We start from the raw sequence: 15,093 nt of genomic DNA on the forward strand, positions 1-15,093 counted from the left end.
CTGAAAGATAACGGAAAGCGGCTCAGCGATCACCTCTGACAGTTCCTTCAGCACTCTCGGGTGAATCTCATTTGGACCCATGGACTTGTGACAGTCCAGCTGGAGTAGTAATTCCCCGACCTCTTCTTCCAGAATCACAGGGGGTTCAGTCTGTTCCCCAGCTGAGACTACCAGGTCAGAGCATGCGGAGCCCTGGGAATAACCAAGATGACTTTTAAAGACAGACGTAAAGAAGGCATTCAGAACCTCTGCCTTTTCCTTATCCTCTGTGATCACATTCCCAACCTCGAGTGGATATTCTCCTTTGTTCTCTTCTTACTGTTAATGTTTTTGTAAAAGAGTTTCTTCTTTGTTTTTACCCCAGTGGGTAAAACCCATCTCCCACCAGACCTTCCCTGTTTGTGAAGAGCAGGTCTAGTGGGGCAGCTCCTCTCATGGGCTCTCTCACAAGCTGCATTAGGAAGTTATCCTCTATGCATTCCAGGAACCTCCTAGACTGCTTCTTCTCCCCCATGCCGTACTCCCAGCATATCTCAGGGTAGTTGAAGTCACCCATGAGGACTAGGGCCAGTGACCATGCAGCTCCTGCCAGCTGCTTATAGAACAGCTCATCTGCCTCTTCATCCTGGTTTGGCGGTCTATAACAGACACCCACCAGGATGTCTGCCTTGTCAGCCCTTCCTCTGATCTTTACCCACAGGGATTCAACCACATCGTCTCCAGTCGCAAGCTCTGCAGCATGAAAGCATTCCCTGACGTAGAGAGCCACGCCGCCACCCCTCCTTCCTTGCCTATCCTTCCTGAAGAGTTTGTAGCCATCCACTGCAGCACTCCAGTCATGGGAGCAATCCCACCATGTTTCCGTTATGGCAACTAGCTCATAGTTTGCCTCACAATGGCTTCCAACTCTTCTTGTTTGTTGCCCATGCTGCGTGCATTGGTATAGGCGCACCTCAGCCAAGCCCCTCGCCTTGCTCCTAATCCCAATATACCACTTCCTCAGGCTTATCCCTAGAAGACCTGGCTTTACCCCCTTCCCCCTTCATAGAGTCATCCTCCTCTGTCACGAAGGCACAAGACCATGGGTTCTTACAAGCACATCCCTCTCCTGCAAGCACTGGGTCACTACGCACCGGCTTTGTGTTAGCGACCCCAGTTAAACACCCATCCCCCTTCATACCTAGTTTAAAGCCCTCTGAATTAATCTGCCCAACTCTCAGCCTAAGATCCTTTTTGAACGGTGGGAGAAGCCACTCCTATTGGTCCCTAGACGGTCCAGTCTACTCCAGACAGAGCCAATGTCAAAGAATCCAAAACCCTGCCGAGCACACCAAGCTCGGACCCAGGTATTAATCCACTGGCCCATTATATAAAGTTTCTCATTATTCCCTATAGCTGAAGGGATAGAGGAGAACACAACTTGTGCTCCCGAACCCTTTACCTGTCTATCCAGGGCTCCGAAATCCTTTTTCAGAGTCCTTAGGGAAGTTCTGTGTAAATTATCACTACCAGCCTGCAACAACAACAGAGGATAGTAATCAGTGGGCTGGACTAAGGACGGAAGTTTCTTCTTTACATCCTTTACTCAGACACCCGGGAGGCAGCAGACCTCCCTATGCAGAGGGTCTGGTCTACATATTGGCCCTTCTGCTCCCTTCAGCAGAGAGTCACCAATGACAATGACCCGTCGTGTTTTCCTATTTGATGATGTATTAATTTTAGGCAAAAACTGGTTAGACTTGGGAAGCACCAACTGAGGAGATCCATCATCACCACCATTATCCAGTTGTCCCTGCAGAGCACTGTACCTGTTCTGCATGTAGGTTCCCCTCTGTTACCTGTTTGCAAGGCAGCAGGGGGTGACATTCTCCATGCAGAGCCTCATCCGGCTGCCAAGATCTAGGAGCTGAAAGGGCTTGGTGCCAGCAGTCAATTTCCCCCTCAGAATCCCTAATGCTTCTCAGCCTCTCCACCTCCTCCTTCAGGTCAACTATGAGGCTGAGCAAGTAGTTAACCTGGTCACAGCGTACACAATCACTGCCTCCCTCACCCAGCACTGCAAGGGCCAGGCTCTGGCACTCAGTACAGCCAGAGACCTGCACACCAGCATCTCAGGTTGGGGGCTCAGTCTGAGTCTCCTCAGACTTTTTGGTAGCAGCCTTCCGATCAGGCATGTGCAGGACCTCAGTCTGGGTCTTCGCAGTCTTCTTGGTTGCTGCCTCCCTTTTCTGAGAGCACGGGACCCTTGTCTGGGCCTCCTCAGTATTTCTGAGTATTTCAGCCTTCCGCCGGGGCACGACCATGTCTAAGCAGAATAGTTACCAGCACTGAAACAGGAAGTCACGAGGTGCACGGACCCTGACCCCTCCTGTCCGTCTCTGGTGGCAGCGATGCGTCGCTGTCCTCCCTGTGCCCGTTTCAATCTCCCGCCGTTGCCAGGCAACGCCCACGGCACGTCGGTCCCGTCGGTCCCGTCAGTCCGAGTTAGGCCTGCCTGGCTCAGGCAGCCAGGGCCCCACAGAGCGCATGCATGGCAGCAGAGGTGGGCTGGGTTGGGATGTGTCCCGAATGGTGGAAGTGAGGTGAGCACTGGGATAGGGAGCTACCACATCCTGACCCTGTGAGGGTTTGGATGTTATCCGTGAGCAGAACATGGCCATTAACAAAAGCCATCCTCTGAAATAATTTTGGTCGAAGTGCCTTTTCCTTCTCCTGACCACAAAGTTGTTAGGAAGCGAGTTTTGACAGCCTATTGAGTTATGTCCTTTCAGTCTGCGGGAGACAAGACTTTGAGGTGCAGTTTGAGGGTTTTTTTTTTTATTTTAGAAATAGAAGCTTGAAAATGATAGTTTTCAGCATCAAATCTCAGCCCTCAAATCTTGTATTTATACTGCCATCTGGATAAACTATAAGTAATCTCCAGCAACACAGCAGCTTCGTATACAAAGATGTAGTAATATAAGACCAAATATTTTTACTAAGTAATTTCTAAATGCAAATGAGTATATTTGTATTTAAGTTTATTAATGAAAATATTTTAAGAAAGCTAAGAAAATGCTAAGTGACATGTTTGTGTTCATGATAAATCAAATCCTAGCGCTGTTTTGAATGACCTGGACTGATAAACTGAGCATCTTAACTGACAGTTGATAGATTTATCTGTTTAGTCTTAGGATATTTGTATTTGTTACAGAAAATTCTTCACTGAATCAGTTAAAGTAGATTGTATGATGAGCTCTGTTGATTCATAGGTTATGGGGAATTGATTTCCAACAGAAGCACTACATTCTTCACAGTTAAATTAGCAACAGAGGTTTTTTTTCCCCCAAAAAATACAAAATTAAGGCATATAATTTAAAATCTGTTGCCAGTTCAGAAGAATATATGAAACAATGTATCAATCCTTGTAATTGGAATATAAGATGACAGCACTATAAACAATGTATGAGCAACAATAATTGCTAATCACATTTGGAGCCCTGTAAATGTAGCTCTGACTTAATTTGGTTTGAAATTGGAGGAAAACAGTAAAGTTTATAGAGCATGACATATAACAGTTTCTTTATATATATAAAAACTTTAAAGGAGTACTAAGAGTGTGTTCCACCAGTTGTTATCTATGAAAGAAATGTTAATTCCTCCAGTAAAAAATACAGAACTGGGGATTTACACTCGGAGCATCCTGCATTGAAGAAATAGAATAGTAAAGACAGGTATTTATTTCTGGCATACTTATTAAGACACCCTTCTAATCAATTCTGTTTTCATTGTTGACTATTTTCTTAACTGTATCTAAGAAATATTTGGTTTCTGTATGTATGTGGAGAGGAAATAGATGACATCCAGAACCATTATTTTTAATTCATTGCAAGCCTTTCTGATTTCATTCACTTTTAAGTTCGGTAAAAATGTCTCCGGCATTCAACAGATCTCTTATCTTTTAAAGTCACCAATTGTTGGTCTTGAATTAAAACAGAAATTAATAAGCACCGAGAGGGAAACATTAGGCAGCACATGAGAAAACTGCTTCAAGCTCTCCCATTGCCGCCTTCTCTGTGAGCAAGGTGTTTGTAGCAAACATAACAACTTTGATCTCCTGAGGGAGACGGCTCTCTCCGTAAATCAAGCTGGCAAGTATAAAAGGAAAGCAGTGCTTTTCTTTGATGCCTTGCCATGCTCAGCTGCTGGTCTGGGCATTTATAAAAGCAGTCATCTCCAAACACATCGAGATGCAGCTTCCCAGCTTTTGGATTTGGAGCACAGTTGAATGTCACTGTGTTAATGTGCTGTTTTTGTACCTGTGATACAGTAACTTGCCTGCTTTAAGGGATGGGATCCTGTTTGATTTCAACACTTTGAATGGCTGTATGTTTATCCTGTTCCTTACATGTCTGATGCACTGTCATGGATGTAGGTGTTGCTTTCATCCGCAGTTTACATCTTTAGTGCTGTACAGCTTCTGGAAGAAAACAATCTGTTGGCATCTCCATAGCAAATTTGTTGCCAGGGCAGAGGCAGGTTTGTTTCTCCTGATCATGAGGAGCCAAGACAACATTCTGTGTACATTCACCGTTCAGTGAATAAGGTGAAGCTGTTACTTCAGAAACCGTAGAGAAAAGGGACAGATCAGGAGGTGTGTGACAGATATATGACCCTGGGATCATCTGTCTCACTACCTAAAGGCCGTGGAGCTGGAACACAGCTGGTGAAAAATAAAATTCATTTTATTCTAGGACAGAAACAAATAACTTGACATTTAACTGAGGAGAATAAAAAAGAACATTTAAAAAAAAAAAAAAGGGAAGAGCAAAGTACAAGGAGAACTGGAGCTCCAACATTGCTGCCATGATATTTTGTCAAAAGCAGAGTGGTAAATAAGAGAACTGGCAGTTTCTCAAGGGTTTCTAATACCAGTATTTCCTGGTATTCATCTTTCCTAGGAGAAGCACAAATGCTTGGCTACGTCAAAGAGAAAGTAATGCAGAAGAACAAGATATAGCTATTAATGTAAGGCAAACAGACACACAATTCAAAAAAAAGAAAGTCAGACAGCTCATTTAAAGGCAAGATGAAAAAAAAAAATATGCAGTGCTTTTAGGAAAATTGGCTTTCAAAGCTGACCTTTTCTTCTTGTCCCTACAGTAAATTCTTGGTCAAGCACTTAGTTTCTGCCATTTTGATACCACTGTAACCTACTACTCTTTGGCTTCTTTCAGCAATCGCACTTCATGCAAAACGCATCTATCTGTCTATCCGTAGGTTCATATACACAAATATATACACCCTGAGTCAACATCCTTGCCCTTTAGGCTGATCTTTTCTTCCTCCCGTAAGAATTCTCCTGCTGTGATCTGGCACTTACAGGTCAAGTTGCTTGCCTTGCTTCCTGCTCTCATGTGTAATGATAAAACCTTTCTTCTTTCTCTATCTTCTCTATCAGGGATGACCCCTCAGAGGTGATCTATCAGTCAAATCTTTGTAACGAGGATCCTCTACGCATTGATATCTTGAAGATAAAATTAAGTAAATTTAGTATGGAAGAGAAGATAAGAAGCTGTAAATTTTAGATGATTTATTTCATTGCATTCTTCCTAATTCTTTCTTGCCTAAGTAAAAACCTTTCAGGCTTTTTTTGCTATAGGTGTAGCAAACTGTTTTCAGGCAGTTGTCACTTTGATGGCAGAGTTGTTTTGTTTTGGCTTTGTTTTCTTTTTTGGTGGTTTTTTTGTGTTTGTTTGTTTTTTGCCATTAAGCATATATCTGAAAACTATTTCTTTGATTTATTTACAGAGCTGTAATTGGAAAAAGGGATTTTCTCTTCTAGCTTACTCTGTAACAGTGACATTGCTCAAACAGTGACATAAAGAACAGAGAACAATGCAAGTCGACCAGTAGAATTTAACCTCTTAAATGCTAATAAAATATGCCTATTTTGTCTCCACATGCACCAACCCACTGAAGTTAGTTTTCTGTAGTAAGCAATATAATTGCACCAGTATGGAAATACTAGGTTAACCTTCCAGCCCTGCTGTTATCATGACCTTACTCATTACATTAAGGCAGAAGCTGTATGAACGTGCATCAGCTGGAGAATTTTGTTTCTTGTCACTGTCAGAAAACTAGCTGGGGTATTCCATTTGCCAGATAAAATAAAAGGGGGGTGGGAGGGGGCAGGCTTTGATGGGAAATACAAATACTATTTCAGCAAAACAAGAAAGTGGGGCAGCATCTGGAATAACCATGAAGCAGAAGCAAAAGCAAAAGCATCCACCCAAGTATGAACTGAATCTATGCAAAAATAATGAGGAAAAGAAATTCTGAGCCTTTGAAACAATTCTAGTCAGCCTGGAATAAACTGGACTGCTATTGCAGTAACAGTGCTCCTAAGTGAGCTGTTACTGTTCCCACAGTCAAAGAAACCAAATGCTTTTTCTTTTCATTTTTTTTCAAATAGATTGATTCCCTTTGATCTGTATATCACAGTGTCCTCTTATGAGCCGCAATGATTCATCCTTTAGAATTGAAGTCTCCCAATAAAATTTAAATTAATAAATAGTTCCTTTGGAGGCAGAACATGTTGCTTGTGAGTTTCTCAAACATTCAGGAAGAATATATAAATCAATTCTACATACAAACAATAATAACAATTGGCTAAGTTTCTGAGTAACTAAGTGCTTAGAAATAACGCATTTTAACTTGTTCTTCTGATTTACTCTGTAAGAAATTATTAGCAGTTAAACACAAAATAAATTTGACCTACCGATCAGTGTAAGTATAATAAACCTTTCATATTTTTTGAAGTATTCTGCAAAGATCAAGGAAAGATGCATGCTGTCTGGTAGAGTGCTGGCACAATTTTAACAAACATATCTAATAAAAAGTCCCTTTTTTTTCTCACGCTAAGTTTCACAGACTGTGTGCTTCACATCTATAAGGTTGTAAAAATCATTTTCCTTTAAAGTAAAAAAAAAATTTTTGCTCAGATTTACAGGAAAGAAGGGATTACAAGACAATGGAAGAGCCATTTGAAATGTGGTCATTTTATGTCGTGAAAAAATAAATTGGTAGAAAGTCCAAGAAATTCTCTTGTGGGCAATAACAAGAATGGTAAGCCATTATATAAACAGGGTAATGTATGAGTAAGTCATATCACAGGCTTCTGATACCAGGTACACAGAATATGGAGGTCAGTACAAGTTCATACTGGAAAGTTACAAGCAGTCATTCTCCTAATTTTGAAGATTTTTGGTTCAATTCAACAGTGCTGCAGAGGACAGTAGTCATCTCACAGGGGGCGCAAAGCCCCAACATTTGGTTTGAAGTTATTTTGAAAATTGAAGGCAACAGAATTTAGGCTTTCTATATTCAGATTTGGAGTTCTCAAGTCTCTGTTCAACTGCTACCTAGTCTTGAAAGCCTCACTGGTTTCCATGTGAGTTGACCAGCAGTTAGCCCATGCATCATACTTGTAAGGTTTGTCAGAATTATGCCAGAATCACACAGTCTAGAAATTGATTGTTCCCCCATTGGTATCTAATAATCATTTCAATTCAGTATATGTACAGTGAAAACAGCTATCAGAAATCCACAGACGTTACACAGTGGCAATAATTTTCTTTTAAAACTTCACTCTTTTTACCTCTTCTCCTCAGCCTCCTTCCAAGTCTCTACAGACAGCTCAGCAGTTGAGTCATTTGTCCAAGACAAGGAAGACTGAGACCTACTTTCCATATTGTCTAGAGATCAGATTAAGCAGAGCCTTCTTAAGAGTAAAGTGTGCATACAGAGGAAGAGACCTTGCTGATATATGTTAGTGTTTATTCCTATTCTAAAATCAGGCATTGTTGCTTTGAGCTTTGTGTGCAATTTCAGTATTCATTGTATCAGATCAGAAGCACAGAGTGGCGACTATTCTATGTCCCTGACCTCGTGGTCTGTTTAATTACTGACTTCAACACTGGTTTTGAAAGAATGAGGTCTATGTGTGTGTGAAGACATCACAGATGAAGACACAAACTCCCAACTTGTTTCTCGTTTTGTTTTCCTCATCTGACCCTTCAAGTGGTCATCTACATAACAATCTCACTTTGTTTCCTTTTCTGAATCATCAGACCCTTCCAGTATAATAATAGTGTCAGAAAGGACTTCTGGATGTAAACGTCCTCTTCGGAACAAGAATGTAACTCACTTTTCATCTATGCTAATATAAGTCTATGTAAAAAAAGATTTTATAAAGGACTGCTCATAGTTGTTCTGCTGAGAATTTTTCTGAAGACTCATGGTTATTGAATTTCAGTTTGATTCATTTCAGATACTCTTCACTTCGCAGTGATGTATTTATGTGTCGTGGAAACGTGATTAAGTATCGGCCTGGAAATGAGCTGCAAGATCAGAAACAAGGTCATCATTCTATCTTTCTTTTTTATCTAGTAGAAGAGTTTTAACAAGCCTCTTAAGAGCCTCCTTTGGCTCACAAAAAACACTGAACATCATTAAACTACAATAATACGAAAAATTATATCTACTAACAGCAAAATCAAATTGCTTAAAGACTACAGAACATATGATTTCTCTGTGTTCACCAAACACCTTCAAACTCATTGAATGTAATCAATTCAGACTCCTTTGTCACCACTTGCATGTAATTCTGAATGTTTTGCTCACAGCTGAGATAATACTTGATATATCACAAGATTCATTAGGTTTTCTGTTTAAAATGAGTAGCATACATGTTTGGGAAATTGGGTGTGAGATGCTGTTGTGAGCAGCATAAATCAGACTTAATGACTGTTTGAAGATTTGTATATGTATCAAACTCTTCCATCTGATGGTGATGGGACTAGATGATCTTAGTGGTCTTTTCCAATCTTAATGATTCAAAGATTCTATAAAGAAATTCCAAAAGGTTTTGAGGGGTTTTTGGTTTTGATTTGTCGTTATTGTTTTTCTGAAATGCTTTTCACCAGATTTTCACCTTTACCAGACTTGAGACAGTTAAGCTGTGATAATAGGTGTGTGACCAATATCCTGTGATACTGCAAATATCTAATACACCTCACAGAGTTTCAGACAGTCAGTGTAGATTGTACAAGACTTCTCAACATAGGATAAAAATACATGAAACACAAGAAAATGTTAATAATTATAAAAAAATGCAGAAAAGGAAACAAAGTTTATGGTATGTTGAATGCTCTACCTGAACAGAATTCATACCTCCCTATGTAATCTGGAGGCACACTGGGAAGAAACATTAAAGTGATCATTTAAGTGATCTGGGATGCAGAACACAGCTCTGTTTTGGACTACTGCCTCAGCCCACGTTCAGCTAGGGTGGCCTACACACCATGAATCCTACTACTATTTTCTTTAGAGCAATGCTTCTCTCATGCCCTTGTAACTTAAATATCAACCATCTTATTGAATCAGCTGTAGTTCTCCTTTCAGACCCAAGGTCAGGGAGCTATCAGACTCACTTAGCTAGGAAGATTCACTATATTAAAGTCTAACAATTAGTGATAACTTATTTTTTGAGTTTGTTGTAGATGTTCTGTGCAGTTTTCCAAGGGGGGGGAAAAAAAAAAAAAAAAAAAAAAGGAAGAGAATTTGTATTATACTTGGCTGTTGAAAGCAAGGGCACTTCTGAAATTGCTTTATAGATTCAATACCTATTCCATTTCAGCCTTTGCTGATTTTCTTACCTGCTCAGCAAGCAGTTTATAGCTTACTGCCAAAGACAGAAGAAGAAAGAAAGGAAAACAGAAATGTGTCAATTGTACCCCTGGAGCCCTGATAACTTTAAGAGGGCTTCCCATTTAGCTGATTCTTTTTTGGATCGCTGGATCAAATCCACCTTTCATATTTCAAATTATTACAGTAGAGTTCTAAGCTTTTATGTAGGAGACTCATTACTGCTTCTGTAATGTGTGAGAGGCAGCTATTTCAGTACTGTTTCAGGGGGAGGAAAAAAGGTTGAAGCTCTGTGCTGGAAAAGGCTCTCATTCACAGGAGCTGACAGTGTAAGAGGCAGAAAGACACCCAGGTCCCTGAAAGTCACGCAACCACCCAGGATCCACAGCTTTCATCACAGGAGGGTACTGCTGAGGGTTGCCTGGTGGACACAAGGATCCTGGGATGTACAGGCAGTGCTCAGCAGAGCCATGTCACACCCTCCCACTGCCCAAGGGTGCTGGTTGCCCAACTCTGGGAACATGCCACCTTCCTCAGGCAGCAGGTCACAGCATCTCATGGCTACAGCTGGACTCTCAAGGTTTTCCACATAGCTTCTGCAGGTGCTTTGAATTAAATTCTCTTCCTCTGTAAGTAGTGAGCATAGCTCACTACAAAGGCACAGAATACCTCTATTCCACCATGTTGAGTAATGTTCTTATACTCATCTACAAGGAGGCAAACTGTAAGTGCAGATGAGAGAATAATTTACCTACCTTACTGACTTAGCCACATTCTGACCTCCTGGCTCTATTGTTATACAGTTAAGTACAATCCAGACAGACTGTAATATTCAAGTGGAGCAGGTGACATCTTCATGTGAAAAGCAAACATATCAAATATGAGCAAATTCAAATTATTCAATCGTCATTAAAAAAATATAAATATATAGGTAGTTAATTATAAATGCAATTTAAGGCCAACAAAATAAAGGATGTGATCCAACAAAGCCAGATGGATTTGCAGTAATATGGATAGTCACTGCTGCTATCCCAAAACATGGCTCCAACTACATTTGTCTGTGTAATGGTCAGTTGATGTGCACCTGTGAAGTGCTGCATTCTCCGACAAAGGCTTTCTTAAATCTGTTATTGTTTCATGAAGAACTGGTTGTTTACAGTTAGATGGAACCTGGCTACCACTAGTTGCATTTCATGGTGCTTTATTCTCATTCTAGAAGAGATGACAGTCTTTCAGCCTTCCTGTGCCTCTCTCAAGTCTGCAGATTTCTACCAAACTGCACAGATACTCTTTGTCCCTTTACTCATTCTCACCCTCCTCTCAAACTTCTCCAATGGCAACCTATCTTTTAAAAGATGGATGGATCAGAATTCTATTCAGTGTACAAGCCATGGAAAAATGGGTTTTGCACAGCAGCAAGATGAAGTTTACCTCTTGTTATTTATTTCCTAGCACTTGGTCTCATTTTTGACTGCTGCTGAGCTGAAGTTTTCTACTATCTATCATAAACCCAAGATTTTTCTCTGCAGTAGTAATGACTACTTCAGAGCCCATCATTTTATGAAATGATAGGATTTGTTTTAGTTGTTGTTACTGTTTTCTTCATGTGTATTTCTTTATATTTGACTACACTGAATTTTGTTGTTGCCATTTTTATTTTTTTTTTTGCCACTCATCCATTTGCATACATATTCAATGTTTTTCTGCCAAAAATAGAAGTTTCATACACCATCTAACTATTCAGTTTTCTTTTCACTCTCTATTGGATACTTTTTCGTGAACATCTTGGCAAAATTCATGCATCTCCAGTAACTATTTTTGTTTTGCTGAAACAACAGCTTTATAACAAAGAGTTGCATTCATCAAAAATGTTGCATACAGCTTTCTTTGGTAATATAATAGCCTTCATTTGCCATGTAGTTCTGTGACTTTATGCCTTCCCAGTGTTTTGCATATAAATTAAGCCAAAAAGGACATAGACACAGCTGGTATAACTCAATGTGGTTTCAATGAATGTTTCTAATTTTCTTCCCTTGTTTTCAGTTATTTGAATAATTTTATTGTGCAGTTGAGTAGAACTGCATATAGAACTACCAGTGGCATGCATAGCAAGACTAATGATGATCAAAGTCCTTTAAGACTTTTAGTTATATTAGCTTTCTCTTCTTCTTTTCTGCTTTCATTTTTTTCCACAATATATTTAGCACACAAGCTTTGAAATGACCCACAACAGAAATGAACACAGAGGTAAGCCAATTTACACTGACAGAGTGTTTCTTAGGGTTCATGAAAGAAACAGTGAATTCACAGCAGTTTTCTGAAGATACTGACTTGGAATGTTTTTGTCAGAATGCTAATTGCAAATATAAACCCAGAATGATGCACAATATATAGGGCATAGTTCACATTATGTCCTATGTTACAGTAGCTACTTGATAGAACATGATTATCACACCATGTGGTGATACAATCCCATACATCAAATCAGACATTCTTGTTCCTGTCTAATGATCCAGAACAGTGAAGCTCCAGCAGGCACAATTACACAAGCAGCTAAAAGAGAGCTTACATTGGTCACACAAGAACATCTGCCAAACAGCTATTTTATTTAAAAATGTTGATTTATTAAGCATTTCAAAGGAATCTGAAATGAGCAATGAAATACTTGTCAATGTATTCTATTTGTCTACTTTTAAAATTATTTTGCTAAAAATATAATTGCTTTGGCAGATCTTACTATTGTTTTCTGCTTCAGCATTTTATTATGGACCTATAATTTCTGGTGGTAACTGCTTTGAAATAGTAGAGGCTGATCTAGATGCTAATTTATCCACTAAATAGAAGATATTATATGACCTCCTGAAGTTAAATTACATAGATTGTAAGATGTTTATCACATCTTGTTTATCATCATCATTGGGATGAGAAACATCAAAGAAGAGGAAAAAATAATGTAAGTACCAAAGGCATCTACAGGTGGAACTCTCCAAGACATGATTAAGCGGTTTTTTAACATTGTAATCATCCACCCTTTTATAGTTTTTCATACCATTTTTTACTCACTCATGTATTTTTATGTATTGGACTAGACTGAAAAATTATGTATCCAAATAAAGGGATTTCAGAGACTCATTTTCTGTGAAGTCTGACAGGAAGTAATTTCATATAAATGACCAGAGTCTTTCTGGTCCTTTCTGAATGAAGAACTAATGGACATATCTGTGTGTAAAACTGTCAACGAACTAACTGTAGAACAAGTGTCCAAGTAATAGCATGTATTAATAGCTAATAATGTGACAGACAGCTATAGACCAGTTAAAACCTAGAAATCTGACATTATTCTCATCAAAAGAGGATCATAGAATCATAGAATCACAAGGTTGGAACAGACCTACAAGATCATCTATTCCAACTGTCCTACAGAAAACCACTAAATCATATCTCCTAGCTCCCTATCCAGATGCCTCTTGAACACGAAATGAGGAAGCACTGAACAAATCTTGCTATGTTTTAGGTAGAACAAAGAATGACAAAGTGGATCATATCTGAGTTCTAAAAAGCTGTTAAAAAAAATAAAAATAAAAATAAAAATAAAAGAGAAGAAAAGAGAAGAAAAGAGAAGAAAAGGAAAAGGGAAGGGAAAGGGAAGGGAAAGGGAAGGGAAAGGGAAGGGAAAGGGAAGGGAAAGGGAAGGGAAAGGGAAGGGAAAGGGAAGGGAAAGGGAAGGGAAAGGGAAGGGAAAGGGAAGGGAAAGGGAAGGGAAAGGGAAGGGAAAGGGAAGGGAAAGGGAAGGGAAAGGGAAGGGAAAGGGAAGGGAAAGGGAAGGGAAAGGGAAGGGAAAGGGAAGGGAAGGGAAGGGAAGGGAAGGGAAGGGAAGGGAAGGGAAGGGAAGGGAAGGGAAGGGAAGGGAAGGGAAGGGAAGGGAAAGGGAAGGGAAAGGGAAGGGAAAGGGAAGGGAAAGGGAAGGGAAAGGGAAGGGAAAGGGAAGGGAAAGGGAAGGGAAAGGGAAGGGAAGGGAAGGGAAGGGAAGGGAAGGGAAGGGAAGGGAAGGGAAGGGAAGGGAAGGGAAGGGAAGGGAAGGGAAGGGAAGGGAAGGGAAGGGAAGGGAAGGGAAGGGAAGGGAAGGGAAGGGAAGGGAAGGGAAGGGAAGGGAAGGGAAGGGAAGGGAAGGGAAGGGAAGGGAAGGGAAGGGAAGGGAAGGGAAGGGAAGGGAAGGGAAGGGAAGGGAAGGGAAGGGAAAGGGAAGGGAAAGGGAAGGGAAAGGGAAGGGAAGGGAAGGGAAAAGGGTAATTTATCATTGCCAAATGATAAGGTGACATGATTAGTACTTCCTTTGCCCTGTTACACAAGGGTAGGTTACTCAATGTGTCTCTGTACTTGCTGGGTAGTCAGAGAGCGAGTGAAGTCTGTGTGGGACTGACCATGAATATCTGAATGTATTGTTTAGAAAAAATATCTCCTTGTTCTTCTACATGGTCTCACAATAAGTTAATTTCCTGTTTATCTCATGTAACCACATCTGCATAGTTTGATTACAATTACAGACTACAGAAGTATAAGAATTTCCTTTTTAAACAAAACAACTTCATCTATCTGAAGAAAGCTTATGCACTGTAGAGCCTGTATTTAACCTTTTCACATTGCAGTAACACCGTTAGTAAAAGTTAAGAGATATTGAACTGTAAATTTGTATAAGTGGTAATGACCTTTGTATCATTATTATGCATTCATTGTCGAATATAGAAATAGAAATTAAATTTTGCTGATGAGTTTGAGCTCTATCCATGAATTCTCAAAAATGGACGTCCCCAAAGAGGGGACCAGGCAATGCAGCCAGGAAAAGAAGACCGGCTGCTATTAAGACTGGCCTCTCAAATTTTGCACTGGACCTCTTCTTCCAAGCTCAGGATCGGTGCATCCCTGTGACTAAGAAATCGGGAAAAGGTGCAAGGAGACCTGCGTGGATGAGTAAGGAGCTCATGTGCAAGCTCCGCGGAAAGAAGAAAGTATATGATATGTGGAAGAAGGGTCTGACCACTTGGGAACAATACAAGAATGTAGTCAGGGACTGCAGAGATGCGACCAGGAAGGCCAAAGCCCACCTGGAGTTGAATCTAGCTAAGGAGATAAAGAATAATATAAAAGGCTTTTTTAAATACGTTAACAGCAAAAGGAAGGCTAGGGAGAATGTGGGCCCCATACTAAGTGAGGGGGGCGCTCTGGTAACAGGGGATGCTGAGAAGGCGGAAATACTGAACGCCTTCTTCGCTTCTGTCTTTAGTGAAAGGGCTCTCCCTCAGGAATCCCGGACCCTGGAGGTTGATGAGAGAGTCCGGGGAATGGGAGATTTCCCTTTAGTCAGGGAAGAGGTGGTCCGTGAGTGCCTAGGAAACATTAAGGTCCATA

The sequence above is a fragment of the Coturnix japonica genome, chromosome 1 (genome assembly GCF_054131305.1).
Source record: "Coturnix japonica strain WE chromosome 1, WE-NBRP24, whole genome shotgun sequence".
NCBI lineage: Eukaryota > Metazoa > Chordata > Aves > Galliformes > Phasianidae > Coturnix > Coturnix japonica.